This window comes from Fukomys damarensis, unplaced genomic scaffold (genome assembly GCF_012274545.1).
Source record: "Fukomys damarensis isolate Sample0158 unplaced genomic scaffold, DMR_v1.0_HiC HiC_scaffold_13, whole genome shotgun sequence".
Taxonomy (NCBI): Eukaryota; Metazoa; Chordata; class Mammalia; order Rodentia; family Bathyergidae; genus Fukomys; species Fukomys damarensis.
Window position 1 is genome coordinate 19,693,618 of NW_022900925.1, and position 27,458 is coordinate 19,721,075.

A 27,458-nucleotide genomic window follows, 5' to 3' on the forward strand; every position below is an offset into this window, starting at 1 on the left:
GGCAGCCTCCACTTCCATTCCCCTAACACACGGTTCCTAACCATGACTGCACTTTGAAATCATCCTGAGACCTTTAAAAACTACTGGTTCCTGATCTCATCCCCAGAGGTTCTTATTTAATGGGCTGGAGCATAGCCTGGGTTCCTGAGTGTGTTCTAACCATCAGGCATAGCTGCTAACACTGCCTTCACCATGAGGAGGTCATGCTTCAGGTGCTAGCCCCTTAACAATACATAAGGAGATTTTGTATCTCTCAGATCAGCCCAGCTTCCCCAAGGGTTAAAGCTTTGCACCATAGCTCCTATTCACCCTTCAAAACCCAGGCCAAAGTCACCTCCTTGGAAAAGCCTTTCCCAAAGTACAGCCTGTTCTGAACATATCTCCCAAAGTGGCACCTATCATGCTTTGATGCTAACACCCAGCACATTAGAGGTGCTCGACACAGACTCATTGAATAATGTGGGAATGAGCCAACTCCTAAATCAGATGTCTGGCTGAGGTCCCAAATCCCGGTCAGAGGCTGGACATTAGCTTGCCGTAAACAGCGGTCCCTGGAAAGGGCCAGGGAGCCTGAGATTCCCTCTACTCCATGGCAGGTCAGCAGGACGCTGCACTCAGTGGAGAACGGTGAGATGAGAGGTAATTGCTACTCCCCCAGAAATGATGGAAACCGAGCCAAAGAGACACACAGCCCTTAAGCAGCATTGTCTCCTTGGCACTTTCGAAGTGGGGCTGATGGATCTGCTAGGAAAACATCGTGTTTATTGGACCCGGCAGGTGCGCTAAATCCTGGCCTGGTGCTGGGGCTGTGGAGAAGGCTGCACTGAGCCTTCCCCGGAGGTTTCCCAATCCTGAGAAGGTGCCGGCCCTCAAGACTCACCTGCCCAGCACAGCTTCACCCACAGACCTCACCCCTGGCCGCCAGTTAGAAAGGCTAAGAAAACTCTCTCCGTGGTCCACACAGGTTTTATCCTGACTGGCCTGGGGGACTGGGTGTTAGGAGGCACAGTTCCTCAGGTGCCTGAGGCGCAGCCAGCTGTGAGAAACCCTCATCTACTGTGACTCGTGTCTCCAGAGCTCTGCAAACTGCCCGCTCACCACTAGGCTCGGGAGGGCTTAGCCCAAAGTGCATCCCAACAGGACCAGGGAGCTTTTCAGCAACCCAGATATAGGGCCCCACCCCAGACCGCTGTCCCACTCCTCAGTGACTCTAAGAGAAGCCAGGGTCATGACGCCCAGAAAACTTCAGGACACCTCTGGGTGGGTTCCAGAATTATTGGTTTTTCATGAGCACCTAGATCATGTTTGCCTTCCTGCTAGTGGCCATCTCCAAACTTGTTTAATCATAAGGTTTTCTAGAATATCTGTTAAAACAGAGAGATTCCAGATGGGGTCCTACCAGAGACCCACTGAAGCTGAATCTCTAGGAGTAGGACCCCAGAACCTGAGTTAATGTGCTCCCCAGGTTATTCTAGGACAACACATAGATGGGGAAATGTAGCTAAGATATTGTGAACCCTGAGAGGTCATCTAAAATTAGCCAAGAAATAAATGAGTCACTCTGGCTCCCCACCCTCACAGAGTAAAAAATATGTTCACTCAGTTGGTCGCTCAGTCAGTCACTCAGTCAGTCAACAAACCTTTTCTGCACATCTGCTCCCCAGCAAGGATTGCTAATACCTGAGATACAGATTAATGAGATGCAAGCCCTTGGCTTTCTCCATCACATGGGCCAGTCCACCTCACCAAGCAGACCACTTCCAGTGCCTAACCAAGAACCCCGGGCAACAGCTCTCTTTACCCTCCAAGACTTGCCTAAAGAGCAGAACTGGTCTCCACACCTTGTCCCACCACCATCCTAGACACACATCTACTGGCTCATTTACAGCCCTGCCAGCAATGGCATGGTCTATGCCCAGCTCTCCTGGAAGACCAGGGTTGTGGTTGGTTTCTCTTGTAATTCCAGTAGCTTGTACCTGGTAGGCACTCAGTGTAGGCTTTAGAGATTATCAGCACAGGAAGAGCTACAAACAGATACACAGAGGAAGATACCACCCATAAAGGACAGAATGATTTAGAATGGGCAAGCAGGTAGTGCACACCTGCAATCTCAGCACTCCAGAAGGCTGAGGCAGCAGGATCACAAGTTCAAGTCTACCCTGGGCAATTTAGCAAGTTAGCAAGATTCTGTCTCAAAATATTAAAAAATATAAAAGGGGTATATAATTTAGTGCAAAGGTCCTGAGTTTGATCCCCAGCCCCACAAAAGAAAGGAAGGAAGAAAGGAAGAGAAAGAAAGCAAGCCAGCCAGACATAGAGGCACACATATTTAACCCCCCAACTACTCAGGAAGCTGAGACAGGAAGATTACAAGCTTGAGGCCAGCTTGGGCAACTTAATCAGATCACATCTCAAAATAAATAAATAAGTAAATAAAAAAGGCTATGGCTCAGTTCTTGAATTCAATCCTCAGTACCACAAAAGGAAAGAAAGGAGGGAGGGAAGGAAGAAATGAAAGATGGAAGGCAAGCCAGATATACAAAACAGGAACTGCTGTGATAGAGGTAAGTCTTAACAAAAGTGACAATGCAGGCATGGGGCATGCAGGCACTGTACCGGAGCCTATAGGAGACTCCAGGACACAGAGTGGTCCTGTACCCAGGAGAGCACCCATGCAGGAGAGCAGGACAGCAACAACCCCGATCCAAAGCCAAGGGGACGAGGGAGCCGACACCAGGGAAACAGACACAAGGTATCCCCAAAAGGGACACATCATTTCTGATTATGAATCAGACTCCTTCAAGCAGTAGGGTTTGCACTTAGACTGAAAGGCAGGCCTTGCATATAGTCATGCACCATGTCACAATGGGGACACCTTCGGGCCAGGGATTTAGCTCAGTGGTTCTGCCGCCTGCCTCACAAGCGCCAGGACCCAAGTTCGATCCCCGGTACCAAAACAAAACAAAAACAAACTCCAGAACACAATGGGGACACCCTCTAAGAAATGTGCACCAGTGAAGCCCAGAGTGCGCCTACTTGCCTATCAAGACAGTCCCAGCCCACACTGCCTGGTGGGAGCACTGCATCCACGGCGTTGGTGTGTGGCCCCTGACTGCATCTGAAGGAGCAGGTGAGGGATGAAAAAGCATCCAGGAGAGGGGACACAGAGCGGTAGAGGAGAAACACAGAGGAGGCCTGGGGGGTCCTGGGTGAGAGACAGCATGGCCGGGGCCCAACAGCAGAGTGTCTGGGGTGGGGATCATCACAGGCAGGAATCTGAAGAGACCCCCATCCTCTTTCATTTTCACAGCTCCCGGGTGGCCACCAAAAGGCTGGCCTCCCTTTGTCTGTTATTTCCACATTCTGTAGATTTATATTTCGTAATTAATCCACACATTCCCAGCATTTGCAACACTTCCCCTGGGCCTCTGCAATTTGTCACATGGAAGTTGAGTTACCTGTGTTGAGCAGCACTTGGACAGAGCTACATACACAAGGGCAGGGGAGGCGGGGTGGACTGTGCATCTCTCTGTCCACAGGATGCCTTCGAAGCGGGTCACAGGCTCCTACCAGGAAGGGAGCTGCTGCTTTTGCTGCCCTTCTTGCTCAACTGCCAGGCTGAGGTCGACATCCTGCTTCCTGAACAAGCATCAGGTGAGCCCCAGGTGAGCACCAGGTGAGCTGGGCCCAGAAGCCCAGGGTCCGGGACAGAGGCTGGTGGAGGCACTGAGGGACCATGAGGGCCGGCAGCCCCCCGACCAGGAGAGCTCCAGGTGGGGGCCCAGAAGTCTGGAACCAAGGGAGAAAGAGGCAAGAGCAACAACCAGGGCCTGGAGCAGGCGTCAGAGTGCTGCTCTGAGAGTAGCTAACGACCACGGCAATGAGGTACAGACAGGCAAGGGCAGGGCTGGGCTCATCATTGACGCAGACAAGATGCACATGGGGCGTTCACCAAGGGGCTCCTTCCTGGGACTTCAGGGCAGGGGCCAAGTCTCCCCACTTCCCCACGCCCTGAGCGTGTGGTCCCTGCTCCTGAACCTTGGAAGAGCTGGGCAGGCTCACACGAAGCAGCCTGGGTGCTGGGCACATAACCATTCCGTGTCATCATCCAGGAGAAATAAAATGTGAGCAACCTAAATAATTTAAAATTTTCTAGTAGCCACATTTAAAAAGGTAAAAAATAGCAGGTAAAGTTCATTTTAAAGATGTAGCTTAGTTAACTTAATATATTCAAAATAGTATTTCAATATGCTATCAATATAAAAAATATCAGTAAGATGTTTGCTTCTTCCCCCACCTGAGTCTTTGTGTATTTTATATTCCCAGCACAGCTCAGCTGGTTCAAGCCACATCTCAGGTGCGCAACAGGCACGTACAGCTGCCGACCCCATGTTGAACAGAACATCTTTGGGGAGTCTGGTTGGTGGGATAAATGTTCCCTCCCCATCCATGGCTGGGGAGGAAGCAACTATATGGACAGCTGTAGAGTGTCTGTGCCTTTTGGCCCTCCCTGCTCCTTCGTGTCCTTTCTGAAGCTACACGTGTGACCAAGATGCCCTCTCATTTGCAAGCCTCCCTATCTGTCCAGTATTTCTTGGGGAAGGCTTCATGCAGGCAGCCAAAAGGGGAGATCACGTTGGTTGGCTGTGGCTGCCATTACGGAGGACTACAGACTGGTACTTTGGGAACCGGAACGACAGAGATCTGTCTCCTCACACACAGTTATGGTCAGAAGTCTACGACTGAGTGCCAGGCAGGGCCGGGTTCTTCTGAGGCCTCTCTCATTGGCTTTCATATGACTCTGTCTTCTCCCTGTGTCTTCAGATGGTCACCCCTCCGCCTGTGTCTGTGTCCTAACCTCCTCTTCTTATGAGGATGACAGTCACATTGGTTCAGGCCCACACTAGTGACATTTGGACTCAATTACCTCTTCAAAGACTCTGTCTCCCAATACTGTCATGGGCTAAGATATTGGGTTTGGGACTTCAGTGTATGAATGGGGTAGGGAGGAGCACCATTCAGCCCACGACAGAAAGCCCAGGAAACAGAGTTTAAACACTAACAAAAAGTTCTTCCCCAGATCTCCAAAACCCTGCCAGGCTGGAAATGGGAAGGAATTTGTATTTTCCAACCTCCAAGTTGAGTTCACCTCTGAAAGCAGACAGCCTTTTACTTCAGAAAAAGTCCACTCGTGTCTCTCTGTTGTGAAGATGTAAAGCAAATGCTCCTGTAGCTATGGATACTGCAGAGATAGCTGAGACTCCTGGGAACCGAACAAGTCCAGGAGACATCAGGAGGGGTGATCCATGTAAATGTACTATGATCCATAGTACAGGGTGGGGCTTGTACTAGGCTAGGCTTGAGCAGTTCCAGAAAACCACACAGGAAGATGTGCAGTCTCATGTAGGCAATGCTCAAAGGGACAAGAAAATGGCAGTAGGCCTGGTCTTCACCTAGAACTGAGAAGAGTCTATAGAAAGAACCTGGACCAGACTTGGATATAGCAACACCTAGCACACATGGCTAATGTCCCAACAAGGTGATAAGCAGACTGAGACTGCAATGAGTGGCTGAGGCTGACCAATGAGCTTTGGGAGACAAACATGTTGTGCCCTCAATGCTTAAATACACCAGAAAGGGACAGGATCATTCCTGTACTAGGAGATGTCGCCATTGTCAGCCTGAGAAGGGGTCATTCTGGAATGTACACTGCGGCTGCAGATATCATCTGAAAGGGAAAGAAGCCTGTCTTCCTGTGAGTCTGCGCAGACAGGAAACACACCAACTGGGCAGACATTAGCAGGGCCCTGTGACATACCACTGGCCTACATGTACCTGCCCAGGATGCTGGGATGGCAGGTGACAACCAGGATGGAACACGTAAGCTTTCCCTAGAAAGCCTCAAATGTGCAGCATGAGGCTTATAAGACTACAGTACGGATATTAAATCAAAGTGGTCCCTCAGTAGCTCCAGCTGAGGCCTAAATATGCTTTCTTCCGGACTATGAGTCCTGAAGGCCAAACTGCTTACTCATCTGTGACTCTCTAGGTGATCCTGGCACAGAAAAGGGCCCAATAATCATGTGATGCATGAATTGGGAAGCAGGGCAAAGTGAGGCATAATGGTATTCAGGCCAGTTAGGACCCCAGGACAATCAAGATTTTTTTTTTAAAGGGCTGGGATTTAGCTCAGCAGTGCCGCACCTGCCTCACAAGCACAAGGTCTTGAGTTCGATCCCCAGTATGGGGGGGTCTTTCTTTGGTACCTTTCAAAAGGAAAAAGGGGCTCCCTTCCCACCCCACCCTCACCCCCAACTGATTTGCCTACCAGAGAAACCATATTAAAAAGCCAACCCAGGGGCCCAGGATGTAGCTCAGTGGTGCTGCAGCCTGCCTGGCAAACGCAAGGTTCTGAGTTTGATCCCCAATACCAAAAAAAAAGAAAAAAAATCATAGAAAAGCCAAAAGAAAGATAAACAAAGGAGGCGACACTCAGCTGCAAACTCTTGGACAGGCTGACTCGCAGGCCCTTCTTTTCCCCAGCAGTGATCTGAAATCATTTCTAAAAATGATTATTCTTCCAGGACTCCAACAAGAGAGAGGAGCTAAGTGCATTGTCCTCCCTGCCTGGGCAGATGCCACAGAATAACAAGGAAGGAGCTAGGGCCTGACCAGTCCATTCGAACAGAGCTCAAGGGCAAAGCCGCTCTGCACACAGCATCCAAAATCAGGAAGACCAGGAAAGCTTGGTCTACGCAGTCCTCTCCATGAAAAGGATGTGTAATTCTAGTGCCTAGCTAGCTAAGCAAAAAATTAAATTCATTCAAGGACAGACTTGAGATGAAATATCCAAAGAGTATATCTCCCATGGCCTAATGAGAAAACTGTCATCAAAGCCAAGCTTTAAGTGCCAGAACATAGCTGATTTTGTGTGTGCATCAGGAACTTGAACTTGCTACCCCTGGCAGCCACCAGCACCAAAGGCCAGACACTTTTGTTGCAAATGACTGGCAAGTGACCTGTGTCATCCTGCGGCTCCCATCTGAATGAGGTCTGCATAGATGCATCTGATTGCCAAGCCTGGTCCCAAGCCAGTGTCTCTGCCCCAGGACAAGCTGGGAAAATGAGTTCTGGTATCTTCCTTGCAAAGACGCAAGAGGAATTTCCCTGGATGCAAAAATACAAATCAAAAAAAGCAATGCAAGATGAACAGAGTTCATGGTGTTCTTGGTAGCAAAGTAATGTGAGTAGATTTAGTACCACTGAACTCCATGCTTAGTTATGATGATGGATTTTCTGTTTATTTTAACACAAAATTTTATAGCCAAATGTGGTAGCACATGTCTGTAATCCCAGCTATTCAAGAGTTTGAGGCAAGAGGAGTCCAAGGTCAAGGCCAGGCTGAGCGACTTAGTGGGACACTGTCTCAAAATAAAATAAAAGGGACTGGCGATGTAGCTCAGTAGTAAAGCACCCCTGGGTTCAAGCCCAAATCTGTTTTAAAATAAATTAAACACCGTGGCATTAGGGTGCTAATTAGTCAAGCTTCAACTTGACTGGCTCTAGAATCTCCCCGGGGGATTGGTGGAGCAGCCTCCGGGTACGTCCGCGTGGGTCACAGAGGTGTGGCTTGGGGGGTCTGCGGCCCCTGGTCCCTGGCCCCTTCCTCTCTGTCTCTATCTATGTGGGGAACTGAGCAGCTCTCCTCCACCACGCCCTTCTGCTGTGATGTTTCCCCCGTGGAGCCTGCCCATCAGGGACTGATTCCCCCCAAACTGTGAGCCCAGTGAAACTCTCCTGTACTTTGTGGGTGTCAGATATTGTGACTAAAGGTAATATAAAGAGCTCACTTTAAAAAAAAAAGACACTGGCACTTGTGAATGGCATTGGCCGCTGCTAATCTCAATAAATGTTTGATAAATAAGTAAATAAAGGCAGTAGGCAGGGATGCCGAACTCCTGGCAGTCACTGAACATTTCTCAGCTTACTGAACACTGTGTACTTTGAACTTCCTGCTATCATAGCTCACACCATGCAGGATGACTGTGGTTTACATAATTATAGCTAGTTTGTGTGTCTACAGTGTGTCTGGTTCTGTCAATTCCTCTTCACTATGACCTGTGGGTAGGTGTTGGTGACCATACTGATTAGAAAGAGAAGTTCATTGCACTGAACAAGAGGAGGACATCACAGGAAGTCAACGGAAATATAAAGTGAAGTTAGTGAATTCAAGACAAATATTCAGAAAAAAAACCTGAGAGAGGCTAGGTGTGGTGGTGCATGCTGTAATCCCAGCACTGGGGAGGCTGAGGCAGGAGGATTGCCATGAGTTGTAGTCCAGCCTGAACTACACAGTGAGTCCAAGGCCAGCTTGAACTACATAGCAAGAACCTGTCTCAAAAAACCAAAACCAAAAACAAAACAGAAAAGCCTATGGAGAAAAGAAAACAAGAAAGAATCAACAGCACATCTATGTTTTATGACCATGAAAGTGAGGTACCTGGAACAGATGGAGGTTTAAGCAAATAGGTTCAGGACCAGTAAAGGCTAACACAGCATCACACCCTGCACCTGGCAGCCCCAGCAGAAGCCTCCTGCCTTATAGTAGGATATACCAAGAAAAACCATGAGCAAATAACACAGTCACTCCAGTGGGGCCACATGGAGTCCAGGTGGCTCCACCCTAGGGAAAGTTCTGGGGAGGATTTTCAGGGTAGTTTACGGCACAATATAAGTTGAAGTCAAGGGAGACATCATCTGAAGTTTGTATAATAAAGGATTAACCTAAACCTGCTCGCTCAGGGGAATGTGTGCTTCGGCCAAAACCTGTCACTTCTCCCACTGAGGCTGATCAAAGTCCGGATGCCTGGTCGACCGTGCACTTGTGTACCCAGACTCACATTCTCCTCCCGGAAGCAAATCCCGGCCTGCCAGTGAGGAGAAACTCACTCTCCCAGTTTGGGGTCAGGCAGCTCAACAGTGGCTAAGGATCCCTACAACCACCTCAAGGAGGTTTGGGGAGAAAAGAGGATCCCTGGGGTTACCAGAGAGGAGAATACAAAGAAGAGAAGTTATGTGCCATGCCCAGCACTACCCAGCTAGCAAGAGGTGGAGCTGGGATTTGAACTCGTCTAATTCCAGAAGCCACCTCATCAATCACAAAATGTGACCCTAACTAGTTACTTTACAAGGATATCAAGAGAATTGGAGATAACGAATGTCAAGTCTTATCACAATGCAGGCTCCAGTTTTGTTTTGTTTTGTCTTGGATTTTTGCTTTTGTTTTGTTTTGTTTGAGATAAGGTCTATGTGGTCCAGCCTGCCTTGAACTCACTATGCACCCAAGGGTGGCCTCAAACTCATGGCGAACCTCCTGCCTCAGTCTCCGAAGTGCTGAGATTACAGATATTCACCACTCTGCCTGGCTGGGCTCCAGTTTTGAACAAAAATGCTATTCTCATTTTCAAACAGAAAGTCTCAGCCTCACACGAGTTAAAGAACATGGCTAGAGTCACGTGACCATTTGCTAGCAAACATAGATCTTCATCCTGGTAGGTTTTTTTACTCCAAATTTCATGTCTTTGGCTCATTTGATGGCTTAGCGGGTGGGAAGTGTAGGGAGAATTAAATCTATTGGCTCTATATAAGAAACCCTATTTTATTGTTATCGAGGATAAGCCCATGTGCTTTCTTTCTGCTCCACAGAAATTCCCAGGCAGGCACTGCAGAAAGGAACAAGATGTGGATGACCCAACTCTGCACTCAAGGGCTGTGGTGTGGCCTGGAAAATGGACCTGCTGCAGTCTGTGACAAGCACTCCTTTCCTTCCTATTCCTCTCAGGGAATGTGTTTGGCCAAGCTGGGGGTGCTCATCCTTAGCTCACCACCTTGTTAGGTCAAGAACCCCCGGGCTGGGCACAGATGAAGTTCTCCGGCCAACAGGGGCACGAGCAGAGGAAGGGATGTGACCGGGGTCGAGGAAGTCGATGGACCTCTGAGGACAAGGCACAGGGCTGTGGGCTGCACAGTCCAAGACACGTGCCCCAGGGACAGAAGCAGCAGGGTCCCTGCCTCCCAGCATCAGCCGCAAATGTCCCAAGAAAGACCTGAGACACCCGCTCCGGGCAGGATGAAGAGGCCCCCCTCAGCCTGAGCTGCCTGCTTCACTGCCTGAACTAGGGTGACACACAAAGGCAAAAGCTCCAGGGAACCCAGGCCTGGGTGGAGCCACAGCGTGGCTTCCCTGACCCGGCAAAGCAAGACTCATGGCCACCCGGAAACACATTATTGCCTTTTCCGACGCGACATCAGATAAATAAAATGCATTATTATTTTATTAGCAACTCTTAAAAGCTCCTGCAGCAGTGTGAGTTACAGCAGACATGGCTTCTTCTACATATTTATTTTATGTGTTCGGCACTTAATTCACACTGGCTTGCACTGCGAGACACTCGGCTGTAACACATTTTTACTGTCCTCTGATCTCCCGCATGAATCAGATTTTATTGATTGCTCACAACCAGTATTTTTAAAGAGCATCAACTTGTTCCCAATAGTTCTCTTCCTTTTCAGTGTTATCTCCCATCCCTGTTACTGTAGTCTGGATGCCTGGTTTGGTTTCCGTGTTGTATCCTCTTTCATCTCCAACTTTTCATTAGGGTTTCTCACAGTTCTCTCATACCATTCTACCACTTTTGTACTCCTTAAAACATTGTTACACTTGGTGAAGAAATACTCAAAGACATAAAAGTATCTGATTGAGTAAAATATTAAGAAAACACACAAAAGCCGGTAATCTCACGCCTGTAATCTCAGCACTCGGGAGGCTGAGGCAGGAGGATCGCTGTGAGTTCGAGACCAGCCTGGGCTACATAGTGAGTTCCAGGTCAGTCTCAACTACATAGTGAGACCCTGTCTCCAAAAAAAAAAAAAAAAAAAAAAAAAAAAAAAAAAGAAAAGAAAAGAAAACACACAACTCTTGCAAATACATTTACGCTCTGTATTAAATTCAAATTTGATGACATTGCTGAACACTACTTGATGTATAGATTTGGAGTTTAACTTTCCAAAGATTAAATAAAAACTCAGAAACATGTGCAGATCTCAATTATCACTCCCTGTGTCAGTCTGGGTCCTCCAGGAAGGAGATGCTGAGCTGGAGTTCAGAGCGAAATATTTCTTAGGAGAACACCAATTGTAAAAGACAAAGGAGGATGAACCAGAAGGGGCAGGCAAAACCTTCTGAGCACAGTGCAGATCTGATCCTCGGAAAGAAAAGCAGGAAGAAAGAAAACTGAGGCATGGTATGTCTCAGATCACAAGGCAGATCACTCGGAACAGAAACTCCAAGGGGCTTGAGCAGATAGTTACCCACCAGTGGGGCAAAATCACCTGCTGGAGGAGTCTCACAGTGACCAGCAGCGTCAGGTTCCGGCGCCCCATGCCCAGCCCCTGGTTTGGGAGCTGCCGTGGAAGAGACAGATCTTGACTCAAAGGCTACTACTGCAAGAGCTCCCTAAGGCACTGCCGCTGGAGACTGTCGCCTAACCACAGTCCTGGGTGCTGAATGCAAGGTCTCCCGCAGAGGGACATCCCAGCAACACTCCTCATGGTTTCCACCTCACCGCCCACCTCCGGGCAAGGTGAACCTTTAGAAATGAAAGAGGCACAGCTTCTTAAGGGCACTTACTACTAATCTGTTTTTAGCCATGCCCAGCTAGAGTGTAGAAGAAATGCAATTGGAAATTTTAGAGAGACACAGATTTCTTTGAGACAGGGTCTCACTGTGTAGTTCAGGCTGGCCCGGAACTCACTATGTGGCCCAGACTGGCCTCAAACTCGTGGCGATCCTCCCGCTTCAGTCTCTGGAGTGCTGGGATTACAGCCATGCACCACCACGCCCAGGGAGAGACAGATAACCGACCAACATTCCGTGATAGAGATAGGAGTATTTTTTTAATTTTTGCTTTTGTTTATGTTCCAAATTTGAGGCAATGCTGTTATCTTTTTTACTGGAAAAATCTATAAAATTAGTCTCACTAATCACACCTTTTTGATCCAAAATAGTATTCTCCAATTTGATAACCCAACAAATTCCTTCCAAGTAAGAGACAGAGAAATGGGCCAAGTTTAGGCTTTAAATCCAGACAGACCTGAGCTTGAATCTTGGCCATCTGACTACTGCCCTGGCCACTGGGCAGTTCCTTTCCCCCTCTCAGTTTCCCATCAGTAAAGGAAGACATATGCCCTCCCTTCCCAGCATTGCTTTACGCATACATAAACCCGAGTTCCATGCCAGCACATGGTAAGAAACAAATCTACCCTGCCCATCATCACCACAGCTGCCAGAAATTTCCAAAAATCAAACCTACATTCAAAGGACAAAGCGTTGTTACAGCTGAGGAAGTTCAAAATAATGACCCAGCTGTGTACATGACAGATACAAAAGGCTAAGGCAGGAAGATGGAGAATTTGAGGCCAGCCTGGGCAACTTTGGGAAACTTTGTCTCAAACTTAAAAAAAAAAAAAAATTTTTTTAAAGGTCTGAGGATGTATCTCAGTGGTAGCGTGTCCCTGGCTTCAGACCACAGTACCACAAAAATAAAATAATAATGACGTGAGAAAGTCCCAAAAGTGAGTTCTAAGAAGCTCCTTGGCAGAAATTCCACTTCTGAGTATATTCCAAAAGAATTTAAAATTGAATCTCAACTTGGAATTTGAATTCTGAAGCAATGCACCAAATTCCTAGTAGCAATATTTACAATGGTCAAAAGAAACAACCTAACTGGCTATCTATAGATGACTAGAAAAAAAAACGTGATATGTACACACAATAGAATATTATTCAGTCTCAAAAAGGAAGCTGATTCCAACAGACACTACCACATGAATGAACCTTGAAGACAGTATGCTAAGTGAAATAAGCAAGACACAAAGCACAAATAGTGTATGATTTAACTGACATGAGCTACTGCATGGTCAAATACACAGAGACAGAATGTTGGTTACGAGGACTGGGGAGGAGGGGAAGGGCAGATACTGTTTAACAGGTAGAGTTTTGGAGTGGGATGCAGCAATATACAGCTTGTTCAATTCATTGCATTTTTCAAAAAATTTTTTTTGTACCGGGATCAAACTCGGGACCTTGCACTTGTAAGGCAATTTTTCATAACTTTTAACTATAAAAGTAAGAATTCCACACTACAGAAAATTTTGAAAATAAAATACCTCAAATTCCATGTACTTAGGTTTGATCAACAGCACTACAGAATTTTACCAGGGATCAACCTCAGGACCTTGCGCTTGCAAGGCAGGCACGGCGCCACTGAGCCAAATCCCCAGCCTGCAGAATTTTTTTTAACAGTGTTAATCATAGTGTATGGATATCAGGCATTCTGATGACAAGTCCTGAAATACGGCTTCTAGAAACCTTGCTGGTGCTGCACAGGAACAAAATGGACACTGATTCCTGAGGACACTGGGCTAGGATTCCAAGGGTGGAAAGAATCCATACGTCTGGTAGATGTGAAGGTAGGATTGTGGAGCTGTAATGGAGAGAAAGGAGCACGGCACCTTTATAGTTTCCTTTATGTGGGCAGCAGGTCAGTGGCCCAGGCACGTGTGAACAGGTCCTCTTCATGCCGAGGTTCTGTCACCTAGCCTTGGCTCTACTTCTTGTTGGAGTGGGCAAACGGAAGAACTGGCTAGAGAGGCAACCCCAGTCCCTGGTCCTGAGAACCAACTGGCTGAAAGCCAAGACCTCTGCAGGGAGCATAGGCCCAGGAACCCAGGGAAAATCAAGGCAGAGTTAAGGGCTCCAGGGCACCACCAGAACAACAGAGCACAAGTCCAAGGCTGCACACACCTAGGTTTGAGTCTCGGTGCAGCCATAAGCAAGTGCTTCATTTCTCAAGCCTGTTTCCCCAGCTACAAAATGGAAACTCTATTCCCCACCTCCTGATGGTAGTATGAGGCCCGAGAGAGAATCCTGGAAAGTGCTAAGTGGAGGCTGTACCAGACACAGCCACTGTAAAACCCCAGGTGCAACTTCCTTGATCCAACCAATGAACAAACAGGTCCCACTGTGGACCTGTTTGTGAACTCGTGGGAAGGACTCATGGAAATTATTTTAACATTTTGAAGAGACTTGAAAGACTTAAGGTTTATGTAAGTATTTTCCCAAGCCAGACTGTCAGTTATTCCCTAACAAATAAACTGACTGCTTAAAAGAACAGAGTCTGTACATCATTTCTGGTTTTCTCATGAAACTATTATTCACATTAGGAACTCAGGTTTGGTCTCCAGCCCTAGCAAAGAAGGGTGTATTAGAGGAACATTAGTTGCTATGACAGACTCCAGAATATCAGTGTTTGAATACAACAGAAACTTCTGTCTCATTACCCATAATTTCCATATTCCTAGCAGATGGGCATCTTTTCTCCCTGGGACTCGGGAGCACAGATTCTTTCCCTGATGGACATAGAGACAGACACAAACACTTTTAAAAAAACTAGCAGCGACCAAGTTGACCAAGCTGGAGTTACCTCAGGAAGACAACATTTTTAATATTAGACAACTAGTTAATTCATTGACAGATTAAAGAAAAATCATGGTATCTTGATGAGTAACATTTAAAAATAAATCTATTCATTCATGATAAATACAACTACGAATACAAATCTTTAGAAATCTAGAATAGAATCTCCTTCATCTCCAAAAGTATATCAGTAGCAAAAATCCCATTTCATGATGAAATATTGAACGTCTTCCCTTTGAGACCAAGAAAATAGTGCCTACTTATAGCATTTTCATTCATCACTGTATTAGATGAGAGAAATAAAAGTATAAGGACTGGAAAAGTAAAATAAAACGTTCATTATTCATATATATCATTGGCTTCATAAAAACACAAAAATCTATAGAGAAATTATTAGTTTTAATAAGAGTTTATTACTGAATTTAAAAATCAATATAAAGTCACTGAAGTTCTATAATCAGCAAAAAATATAAAATAATTCTTAAAAAGAGAATGCTGCCAAAAACATAAACTTAAATAAACCTAACAAAATAGCTAATAACTTTATGGAGAAAACTGTACATTCTCTCAAAAAACATTTTGAAAATGAAGAGTTTCATAGATACCTTTTAATTTTAATATACTTTTATCAAGAATTAGCTTTCTGGGGGCTGGGGATTTAGCTCAGTGGTGCCACCGCCTGCCTCGCAAGCACAAGGTCATGAGTTCAAGCCCCAATACCAAAAAATAAATAAAATAAAATAGGGAGAAGAATTAGCTTTCTGAAAATATATAAAAATTTAATTTTTAATTTTTGTTTTTATTGGTCAAACATTGCTGACCTATCTGCAGAGCATTCAAACACAATTATGATTAAATTTGGTCATATTTGCTATTTTACCAATTTCCATAATATGAATTACATAGCTTTACACATTTTTTAACCTCTTGTCATAAGAGGGTATATTTGTCAGGGTAGGAGGATGGGCTGTCATTTTATTTAATACCTCATTAGCTTGATTCTTAAGTTTTACATATTTGGGCAGAGGGCACCAGTGTTCCTTAGACTTAGGGCCACCTGGTAACAGGTAACAGGGGTCCTGGCTATGAGCAGGGAGCCCATTTCTGGTGCTGCAGACTCCCGAAGAGTAACCAGCATGGGAGTGTCAGGATGGCCCATGTGGAAACTTCAACCCAACCCCAGGAAGCTGGCCCCAGGGAAGAAGGTGCTGGGCTCTAAGGATAAACCTAGGCAAGCTGCCAGGAGGGAAGCTTAACAATCTGAGACCACTCCCTACGCCAAGTGAGGGCTGGAAGATGAAAATGTTTGGTAGGAAGTTCTAGAAAGGAGGACAGAGATTGAAGGAGAAAGAGAAGCCATTGTTCCTTTCTTTGTGCATGAGTGACATCTTAAATTCAGTCAACGAGCACTTCCAGAGTACTAACTGTGATCACTGTCATCATTATAGCCAAGATTTACTGTTTTTGTCCTGGGGCCCACTGGAGTGACTTACATATAACCATATGTAATACACATTATTTGGGAGAGCATATGAATTCGGTAGCATTATTTTCCCAATTTTACAGATGAGAAAATTGAGGCTTGATATTAAGTGACTTGTCTAGGCCCAAATAATCTGCACATGACAGAGCAGGATTGGAATCTGTGTATCTAGGTACACAAGCTGGACTGTGTGCCAGCATCTACGTTACAGAAGTGAGTCTGTCCTAGTCCTTAACTGCAAGGATATCATGGGCTAGCAGGAAGGTCAAACATGCACACAGATATGTTTTGATAATATAATGTGGATAAAACGATACACAAAAAGAACATCAAGGTGAAGAGGGCATATTCAGAGGACAGTGAGGGACCTAGCAGACCCTAGAAAGAGGGGTGGGAATAATCGTGTTCGGTTAATGCTGGACTGCACTTGATCTTAGCCAAAAGGCCAAGAAACGATAGGTTAACACTGGATTGTGCAAGACTTCCGGTGCCTACCTAAGGGGTTTGAACTTTATCCTCCAGTTAATGTTAAGGGGAAGAAGAGCGGCACAGAAACACAGCCTTAGGTCTCATTCGTCTCCTGGGTCCAATGAATGGAATGGGCACAACTACTGGCAAGGTGACCAGTGGACCAGAGGAAGCCCCTGACACACAAAGATCTGGCCTCAAGGCAGGCCAGGGGCTGTCAGAAAGGGAAGCAGCAGACCATTGGAGGTGGCCAATCAGCCTCTGGTTCTATCAGTTTTCACTGTATTCCTCAGTGCAGCCATCACTTCCATTCCCACTGCCAGAAAGACTGCAGGTCATCTTGTGCCCAGATAAATACAACACAGAGCTCCCTTTTTCATCTCTGCCTTTGTAGTTCTGGACTCGCTTCTTCGGTTCCCAGCACCCACTTCTTACCTTGCCTCGTCCTATCATCTGAAACACCTGAAACGTCTGAATCTGACAACTTATATTTTCTTCTAGTGCCAACCCCAACTCCTTCTTCCTAGAACTCTGTCTCCTCTCTCAGATGTAAGATCTCAGACCTCAACAGGGACACGAGAGCTTTCTCCCTGTAAATGCAAACAGAATCCCATTCCAACCTATGCTCAGTTGGCTGGCATGAAGGCTCTGCCTTTCCATCCCTCCTGCCTTGTCTCTGTGCGCCCCTCCTTAGTTCCATATTCCCAGCCTTTTATTGCAGGTAGCTTTTTCCACAGGAAGGGACTAAGAATGATAAACAGCTGTAAACCTAAATCACCCCAGTGCACCAACCTTCATGGGAACACAGAATGAAGATGTCAGATATCATTCACATGTCCAACCCCAGCAAGGACTGAGCTGGTCATGTTTGGGTCAAGTGCCCACTCATGAATCAATTACCCTAGCCAAGAGGCAGGGGGATTCTGTGGACCAGGGAAAAGTCATGGCAAGGAGAGAGAGAAGTCCCTAATACCAGAAGAGGATAGTGATGTCATGCAGGGAAACACAAATGCCTTCTCTTTTGGTAACATCTGCTCTGACCCAGCTCAGCACACAGGACCCTTCCCCGAGGTCTCCCTTACCAATGCTGCCACAACCCAGTGAGGGAATTAGATGGAACCTTCCTAGGTAGATCCCAAAACCTGTGCGGCCCTGCCCTTCCTTGGCAGTGGGTAACCTTTTCCAGTCTTTAATCCCATAGACAGCACTGTAGCACTTCTTGGAACAATGATAATGCTTTTCTTCTATAATGATTCATGAAAACTTGACTGTGAGGTTTTACAAAGAAAGGAAAAGAGATATTGATGCTGTCAGTGAAGAACTCTAAGGCCTTCTACAATAAAGTGGGACCTGTATTCGCCAGGAAGGATTTGGTCTGCAATAAAAAGGGGAAACATCTCCTAGCATTAAAGGTTAGGTTAACACTGGACTAGTGCCCAAAATAAATCTACAGAAGTTGCATCCTGGGAGTTTTTAAAATATGGTGAGCCACTGCTGCAAACAGAAAGAGAACTGAACACGTGTGTGCATTGTTGGTGGGGATATCAGTTAGTATAAGCCTTCCCAAGAGCAGTTTGGCATCATGTCTTTAAATATATCCTTTGATCCAGAAATTTCATTTCCAAGAATCTTTCTAAGCAAACAATCCAAAAAACTGAAGATTTATTCAAGAGATGTTCACTACGTAATAATAGTGAAAATTTAGAGACAGCATAAAAGAATTATTAAATACATTTTAATAAATCCTCTCCATGGAGGATTTTTCAGCAATTAAAAATTATGTCCAGGGCTGGGGATTTAGCTCAGTGGCACCACGCCTGCCTTGCAAGCACAAGGGTCCTGAGTTTGATCTCTGGTACCAAAAAAAAAGTCTTATAATCATATAAGTACCTATATTTTCATGTTAAGTAAAAACTAAAGATTATCATATAGTATAGGACAGCTGCAGTTTTATGAAAGGAGAAAAAATATTTATGAAAAACAAATTGGAAGATAATGAAGAAATGAACAAAAACTGGATGACTGTGAATGATTGCTTTTCCCACAGTTTCCAACATGTTTTTGATATTGGGGATTAAACCCAGACCTTCGCACTGAGCTGTGTCCCCAGTTATTTTGATTTTTTTTTTTATAGATGGTCTCACTAAATTGCTAATTTGTATAGGCTGGGCTTGAACTTTTTTTTTTTTTGTACTGGGGATCTGCCACGACCACTCCAGTAGAGTCTGTGTGACAATGCCGGTCACCTGGCAGAAACCAGACCAGAGGTATCGTCCCCACGGGGTTAAGCCTCCTGGAGGTCCTTGGCACACACCGCATGCAAAGTCAGCCGTGAAGAGAATAGCTGGCCTCTCTGCCTGCAGTTTGGGGACATTGGGTTCATCTATAATTCTGTTCTATTTTGTCTTTATTACTATTTGTTCATTATCTGTAGAATTGTATTCTGGGCCCAGGAAAGGTTAGGAACAATTAGATGTTCCTAGAGATGGGGAGGTATTGAGGCACAAGAGGATGGGCGGCCAAAGTGCTGACCCTGAGCCCCGGACTGTGAAGTCCTGAAGGTGATCCTGAAGGTGACATGCTGAAGCCAGTCCTTTGTTTTACAAACTTCCCCTTCTGACTGCGTATAGGTGTGGTCTTACCTTGACTTAATGGTCTTAGCTTTTGTGATGGTATATAGGTGTGGTCTTAACTTGACCTTGTGGTCTTAGTTTTTACAGTACTATTGTCTATCTTTCTCATGCCTGCCTGTGCCTGAAATCACTCTTGAGGTGTGCCCTTGAAACTAGTATATAAACACCTGGAGTTAGAAATAAAATTGCAGCAGCATTTGCAAACTTCACCTCGGTGTTGAGTGCTTTTGTCTGACTGTCATCGCCGAACCTGCTCCCACCTTTCAGAGAACCTGTATCTCCTCGTGAAATCCCGTGTCGGTGTTTGCTGCCCTACGGTCGGTAGCAGGGATCAAACTCGGGTCCTCACGCTTGTGAGGCAGGCGGCAGAACCACTGAGCTAAATCCCCAGCCCTGGGCTTGATCCTCCTGCCTTAGCCTCCCAGAGTGCTGGGGTTATAGGAGTGTATCACTGTATTGGGCTTCTACTCTTACAATAAAAAATAAATTTTAAAATTATGTTAAGAAACTGGGAGTGTAGCACAGTGGGAGAGGGCATGTTGGGGATGCTTGAGGCCCTGATTCAATCCCCTGGATCACTAAAACTATAAATAAACCATAATATCTGTCCATTTTTATAGTCTAAATGCAGAAAGTAAGATAAGGGAAACAAGAAGTAAAGACATTGCTTAAGGTCTTTTTCAACGTCACCACTCTGCATTAATGAAGTTTGTTGTGGTTTCTTAACTCCTTTTTACTTTTTCTGGCTTGGCAACTGCTCCTAACAAAGATGAGACATAGTTCAGACATCAGCCCAAAGAAAACTGTATCCATAATACCCAATGCCAAAGATGCACAATGCAATGAGCATTATCAGACATGACTGTGAATTGATACCACCTTTTTGGAAAATAATTTGCCTAGGGCTGGGGATTTAGCTCAGTGGTTCTGACTCCTGCCTCACAAGTGCAAGGATCATGTTTGATCCCCGGTACCAAAATAATAATAATAATAATTTGCCTATATGAATTCGAAAGTATAAAAAGTATGTACATCCTTTGACTCAGTAATTTGACTTCTGGAATCCTCAGGAAAAAATGAGAAGTACTGAAGACTTTTCGCAGAACGGTCTTAAGAATGGCACGCAGCCATAAAGACATGTAACAACATGAGAAAATGTTTACCATACAGCATTCAGGGAGACAGAATATAAAACTGTATATATGCTATAACTATGATCACTTAATAAAATGCATGCAAAAACCCCTGGAAGGAAGTTCATCAACAGGCTGAAGGTGTATTTAGGTGGTGGGATCACAAGACAGTGTGCTTTTCCTTTTCTCTTTTCCAAAGTGTTTATAATATTTTTTTTTAAAGCAGTATGCTTATGACTGCTCGAAAATAAGATGTTTGGGGCCAGGGATTTAGCTCAGTGATTCTGCTGCCTACCTTGCAAGCACAAGGACCTGAGTTTGATCCCCGGTACCAAAAAACAAACAAACAAAAAAACCCAAGAAAATGTGAAGTTTGGGCTTTCCATGGGAAATGATTCTCCTCTATGTTAATTTCTATTTCCTTTCAGAGAAAACAATGCCCCTGCATCTCTTATACTTGTCACTAATATTTATCAATCAATCACTTTTGGCCCTTTACATATTTTAGTTCAATGATCCAAATGAAGTAGAAATATATATTTTGTTTTGTTTGTTTGTTTGTTTGTTTTTTGAGACAAGGTCTCACTATGTAGTTAAGACTGACCTGGAACTCACTATGTAACCCAGGCTGGTCTCGAACTCACAGCGCTCCTCCTGCCTCAGCCTCCTGAGTGCTGGGATTACAGGTGTGCGCCACCACGTCCAGCTGAAGTAGAAATATTTGTTACCATTTTGCAAATAGAGAAAATCGAGTCTGTCTCAGGCTAAATGATGGAATGAAGAGGTTACAGCATCAGGATGAAAATCCTGTTCTTTCCATGACATCACCATAACTGCCCAAAAGAATGCCTGATGTCTCCCGTGCACCAGAAAGAATGCTAAAATGCTAACACTTTATACACACTGTCTCACTGCATAACCCAATCTGTGTAGACAGTGTCCAAATGAGGAAAGAGAAGCTAAGGGAGATCAAGTCAGTAGTAGCACCAGATACTAAAGTTGGGAAGAGGTAGAATCAGGATCCCAAGCTGGGTGTTGGTAGCCATTATGCTACTGTAGACACCAGGAAAAGGAAAGCCCAGAGACTCTGAATCTGGAACCCAGGGTGCCACTTTGCTGCAGCCACCATTGAAACAAGAAGCATCTGGCAGGACAGTCCAGATAACAGGAGGAGCTTGGGCTGTCCTGAACTGGGCAGGGCCCGGCTCTGCACAATGGTACTGAGGCCCCAGGCTGGATGAGCTGGCACTGTGCACACCAATGTCCATGTGGCCTGGCCAAGGGCCAGCACAGATGTCATGCCCTCCTGCCAGCACTGACAGTACCCATGCTAACCTGCCAAAAGGCCTCAAGAAAAGCCGTTAAAGCTCTCCTAAGGATTCCTGGTTCTCAGGGTAACAGAAGGTGGGGCAGGAATGCAGGTGGGAGGGCCCACACGCATGTCTCCTCTATGGTGGAAGATTCCAATGCCATGTTGGCTTGGCATGAGAAAGTGATGTCTGACCTCTCTGACCCCCCTAGAGCCACAGGGCCATACTGGGACCCAGAATCCAGAGCCAATGCTAGAGCTCTGTGCCAACACTCAGAGCCAAGCCAACAACACAAGCAAAAGCTCAAACTTTTAGAGAACCAGAAGTCCAGGTCAACCCGGTGTAACCAAACCAGAGCTGCTCAGGTCAGAGGCCAAGAAAGGCCTGGATATGGCCAAGGGCCTCAAAGATATAAACACAGCTGAGTAGCACCCAGACCAGCCGCAGAGAGCACTGAGGATACGGAGTGTGGAGAATCCTCACACACTGCTGACAGGAGTGCAGATGGACCATTAGAAGTACACGCATACTCTGTGATCCAGTAAGCCTCTCTTCATAATATACCTAGAGAAACTCTCCCTCCACATGGGCTCAGACTATTCATAAAAAAAATGACTGAAAACAGCCCAAACATGAGAAGAGATTGAAACATACAATAGGATATTATATAACAGTGAAGACGAACTAAATAAGCTACAACTGCATGAATGGATCCCGTAAGTATAATACTGAATGAAAAAAGCAAACCACAAGATAATATATACAGTGTGATTTCATTTTATAGAAATCCAGGGCTGGGGATTTAGCTCAGTGGTTCCGCCGCCTGCCTCTCAAGCACAAGTCAAAAAGAAATCTCCAGACTGAACAACATATTGACATATGAGACATATGCCTATGTGTGAAACTATAAAGAAAAACAAGAGAGTGACACAATTTGGGATGGTGATTATCTACAATGGGTGAGTAAAAGAATGGGATCTGAGAGAGCACACAGGGGTTTGTAGTATTGAGAACAATGTCTTTCCTAATTTAGGTGCCCAACACATGATTTTTTGTTGTTCTTTTGGGGTTTTTTTTGGGGGGGTGTTTTGCTTCAATATGGGGCTTTTTTGGAGAAGTACTATAGATTGAATCCACACAACAATGGTTAAAGTCCCATCCTTTTTATTTTTTTATTCTGAGACAAGATGTCTCTAAATTGCCCAGGCGGTGCTCAAACTTAGAATACTCCTGCTTCATCTTTCGGAATAGCTGTATGCACTACAGGTGTGTGCCACCACGTCCACCTACATTTATTTTTGTTATTCTTCAACTGACTCTGTGTATTACAAGTACTCATGTAAGTGTGTGCAGTGTTTTAAGTTATTTTAGTTTAAACTTTAAGTGAGGAGCTGGTATGTGGTATATGGGAGTGGCCGAGCACCTGGCAGCCTGCCTGGCCCTGCCCCTGACAAAACCCCACTGATACCAAATGGCCCCAGAAGAAGGGTGGACACACAGGCTCCGGGTGGTCTAGTTAAAAGGAGAATGGTAGCTATTTACATACAACACACTTTAGACACTTTTTGCTGCTAGGTTGTGTAGTATCTGTAAAATATTTTGATTTTTTGTCTGTTGGTTGGTTGCTGGTTTTGGTTCTGGGGACTGAACCCAGAGGTACTCTACCACTGTGCTACATTGCACACTTTATTCCGAGACGGCCTCAAATTTAACAATCCTCCTACTTCGCTCTCCCAAGTAACTAGGATTACAGGCATGTGTCACTGTGCTCAGCAACAAATATTTATTTTTGTAAGACTAAAAGTGATTCTTTAAAGACTTTGATCAAAAGATAACACAAAAACACTGGAACTTGAATGCTACCATATATGAAACAATATAGTCTAAGGCCCAGGGATTTAGCTCAGTGGTGCTGCCACCTGCCTCGCAAGGGCAAGGTCCCAAGTTTGATCCATAGTTCCAAAAAAGACAAAACAAACAATATATATATTCTGGGGTCACGTGCACTTTTAATGTTAAGTCCTATTAAACCTCAGTCAAATTAACCAGACCTGGAATTGGCAATGTAACTATAATTTTCTGAAAAAATTGGCAAGTTAAAATTAAAACACGCCAAGGTCTTGATATATTTGGCATTAAGATACAACAAAAACACTTTTAAACACTGACACGAGTATCCACATTCTCAAAGTTTCTTTGAATTTTGTTTAGGCAGGTGTTTGGTTTGGTTTAGTTTCCAGTGACTGGCATATTTACAACTGTCAAACATGTGGTTATCTCTGTGTACTGCTATAATCAGTGAATTTTACACTCAGCTTCATCAGCGAGCAATATTCTCAGTAACTAAGAATAGATTTAATTTGCTGAATGTAAACACTGAGGCTCAAGCCACTGTGTTTAGTAATTGTTTGTTGTATTAGTTTTAGATATTAGCACTGTGTGCACCGTATTTATTCTATTTTATTAAACTAAAAATTTGAACACAGTCTCTAAAGGGTGAGCTCAAATCCTTTCTTGCCTTTACTGGCTGCTGAACTGAGCAAGTAACTGAAACCTATGAGATCCAATGTCCTCATCCATAAAATGAGCACTGGCTTTACTATGAATCCCCAGTACCCAGCACCTTATTTGGCCTATAGCAGTGACGGCAAAATTTTTAGAGACCAAGTACCCATACTGCAACCCCAAACCCATTTATTTAGCACAAAGTGACAACGCTGCAATTAAACCTCAATATTGAGGTTTTAGTTTAGAAAACAACAACTGTTTTCCAATGCTCAGCCTCTAGGGTAATTTGGTTTGCATGTGCTCTGTGTGTCCACTCTGTATACATTTTAAATGAAAAACAAATTCCAATAGTAGAATATCCTACAAAACACCTGATCAACACTCCTCAAAAGTGTCAGGGTCAACAAAAACAAGAAAACTCACAAAAGGGCCGGGTGTGGTGGCTCACGCCTGTAATCCCAGCACTCAGGAGGCTGAGGCAGGAGGATCACTGTGAGTTCGAGACCAGCCTGGGCTACATAATGAGTTCCAGGTCAGTCTCAACTACATAGTGAGACCCTGTCTCAAAAAACCCCCCCCCAAAAAAATTATGTACAACACATATCTTTCAAATGAAGGAAAAAGCAGACTAAAAGCTTCAGGTTGGGGCTAGGGATTTAGCTCAATGGCACTGGCCTTTGGAAGCGGAGTCCAGGTGGAAAGGATGAGGCAAGAAATTACCCTGAGTCAAACTTAGAGAAAATTAGCACCCACTAGAAATGCTAAAATCAAAAAGAGACTAAAATACTAAGTGTTGGCAAAGATGTGCATCAAAGGAAACTTTACACACTCCTTGTGGGAGTGAAATTGGTAAATTTTGGGGAACATCTACTAATGGCAACCTGGGTACCATCTATGACCCAGCAATTCCATCTCCAGGCACGTGTTTAAAAACATCCAATGTGTTTATCATGAGCACATGAACAAAAACATTCGCAGCAGGATTAGTATGGGAGCCTAACTCCATATCTAATCTACAGCCCATTAACAGCTCATCAGATAAACGGTGACCTAGGCACATAATGACCTATTATCCAGCAATAAAAATGAGCAAATTGCTCTATGCCACAACGAAGATGAGCCTCACATTATAGAATACTGATAAAGTCAGACAAAGAATATAAACCATGTGACTCATTTAAAGTCTAAAAACAGATAAAACCAGTGTTCAAACAAAAAACTCGTAATGTTCATAGCATCACTAATCACAACAGCAAAGGCAGAAGTAGATAAATGGATGAAACAATTAACAAAATGTGGTACAGACATACAACTGGGTACTATTCAGGATACTAATAAGGAATAAAATACTTCTACATTGTACAACACAAAAATATAAAGCAGAGTGAAAGAAACCAGATGCAAAAGGCCATTTTGGGGGGGGTACCAGGGATCGAACTCAGGTCCTTGTGCTTGCAAGGCAGGCAGCGGAACCACTGAGCTAAATCCCCAGCCCCAAAAGATCTTATATTATATGGTGCCATTTATATAAAATTTTCAGAATAGAGAAATCCACAGGATAAAAAGCAGACTAGTGGTTGCCAGGGGCTAATAGGTGGTGACTTTCCTTTTGAAGCAATGAAAATATACCGAAAGCAGGAGTAGTGATAGCCATACAACATTGTGTATGTTCTGCCACTGAACTGTACGTTTTAAAGTGTTGAAATGGTAAATTTTCTGTTATACATATTTTACAAAAAAAGTAAAACTGGGTGTGATGTTGCACTCCTGTAATTCCAGCACTCTGAGAGGCTGAGGCAGGAGGATCACAAATTTGAGCACAGCCTGAATGATTTAGTGAGATCTTGTTTCAAAAAAAATTTTTTTAAAACTGGGATGTAGCTCAGTGCAAAGGTCCTGGGTTCCATTCCCAGTATCAAACACACCAAAAAACCTAGGTGGTAAGCTACACGGGTGTGCTCATTTTGTAAGATTCATTGAACTAGAAAATACAATGAACACAGAAAATTTTCTCAAGTTTTGCTGCAGGGATTTTACTGAGACAGAGGGAAAAGTAGTACTAAAGAAAATGTGTATTAAGACAGAAATCATAATAATTTTATACACCTGAGAAAAGTCTAGTAAAGAGGGGGGAAATAAGATATATGAAAGATAAGAGAGAATCACATAAGCAGTCCTTGAGCGAGGAAAAAATGAGGCCTCATGCCTGAGTGTGGAGACCCACAGTCAGTCATCCATAGTAACAAGCAGGGGACCGGGGATTTAGCTCAGTGGTTTCACCACTTGCCTCGCAAGTGCAAGGACCCAAGTTCAATCCCTGGCACAAAAACAAAACAAAACAAAACAAAAAAACGCAATAACAAGCAGGAAGCAGAGTCAATAGGCGTTCTGGCTAGTGGGTAGGCAGAGCAGTAATTAGTCTCCGGAAGTTCATTTCTGGTTTATTACCAGGTTTATTACCCCCAATTTACTAACGAGCAATCTCAGACTCAGGGAGGAAAGGGATTTGCTCATGATCACACAGCTGGCGCCAGGAGCAGACCTGAGGTCTCCCTGGCCCCACGTGCACCACATCCAGCTGCCCGCCTTCACCTCTCCACCCCAGAAAACAGCACTTTCTACTGTACCTTCAAACAACTTCTCCAAATTTTGGAATTACATCTTTAAGCTTCAGGAGATTCTGGGATGAGCAAATCTGTCTTGCCTTGTCTGTATGCCGGATCATATGGAGAAGGGCTTCACGTATACTCCCTCCTCAGCCTTCACCTTCCCAGTCTGGAGAATTGTGGAGCCTGTCCACGTGGTGAAAGGCCTTCATCACTCCAGTGTCTGGCCCTCATCCAGTTCTATTACATCTTCCTTGGAATTCAGAGGCTGGAACAAAAGAAACCACACTGGCCTCCATTTTGAAGAGCCTTTTCCAAGGAAGAGGGCCCATTTATATTCAAACCAATGGTCGGGGAAGCTGTGGCTTGCCCAAGGTCACACATAGTGTCAGCAACAGCATCCACCAAGAACTCCAGCCCTTAATCCAATCACAAGTATACTTTTTTTTTTTTCTTGGACCTTGTACTTGTTTAGGCAGGCACAGTGCCACTGAGCTACATCCCCGGTCCACAAGTATACTTTTTTTTGGGGGGGTGGCTACTGGGGATTGAACTCGGGTCCTTGCACTTGCAAGGCAGGCCACTGAACCGCTGAGCCAAATCCCTGGCCCTCACAAGTATACTTTTAAGAGAAGACAAGACAGACACAGAGGGGAGAGCCATGTGAAGGCAGTGACCCAAATGAGCAGCCACAAGCCAGAGAATGCTGGCAGACATCAGAACCAGACTTTGCTCGCCTCTGGAGAGAGCACGGCCCTGCCTATACCTTGATTTCAGGCCA

At 44.8% G+C, this 27,458-nt stretch overlaps 1 long non-coding RNA gene across 1 annotated transcript in view; it reads right to left on the reverse strand.

Annotated features, from left to right (window-relative positions):
• Positions 1 to 27,127, reverse strand: part of LOC104874994 — a 173,187-nt gene extending 146,060 nt beyond the window's left edge. The window contains exon 1 of the long non-coding RNA XR_783916.3: positions 26,699 to 27,127. This is a non-coding gene — a long non-coding RNA (uncharacterized LOC104874994). The remainder of the gene's footprint in view (positions 1 to 26,698) is intronic.
• Positions 27,128 to 27,458: the final 331 nt, after the last annotated feature.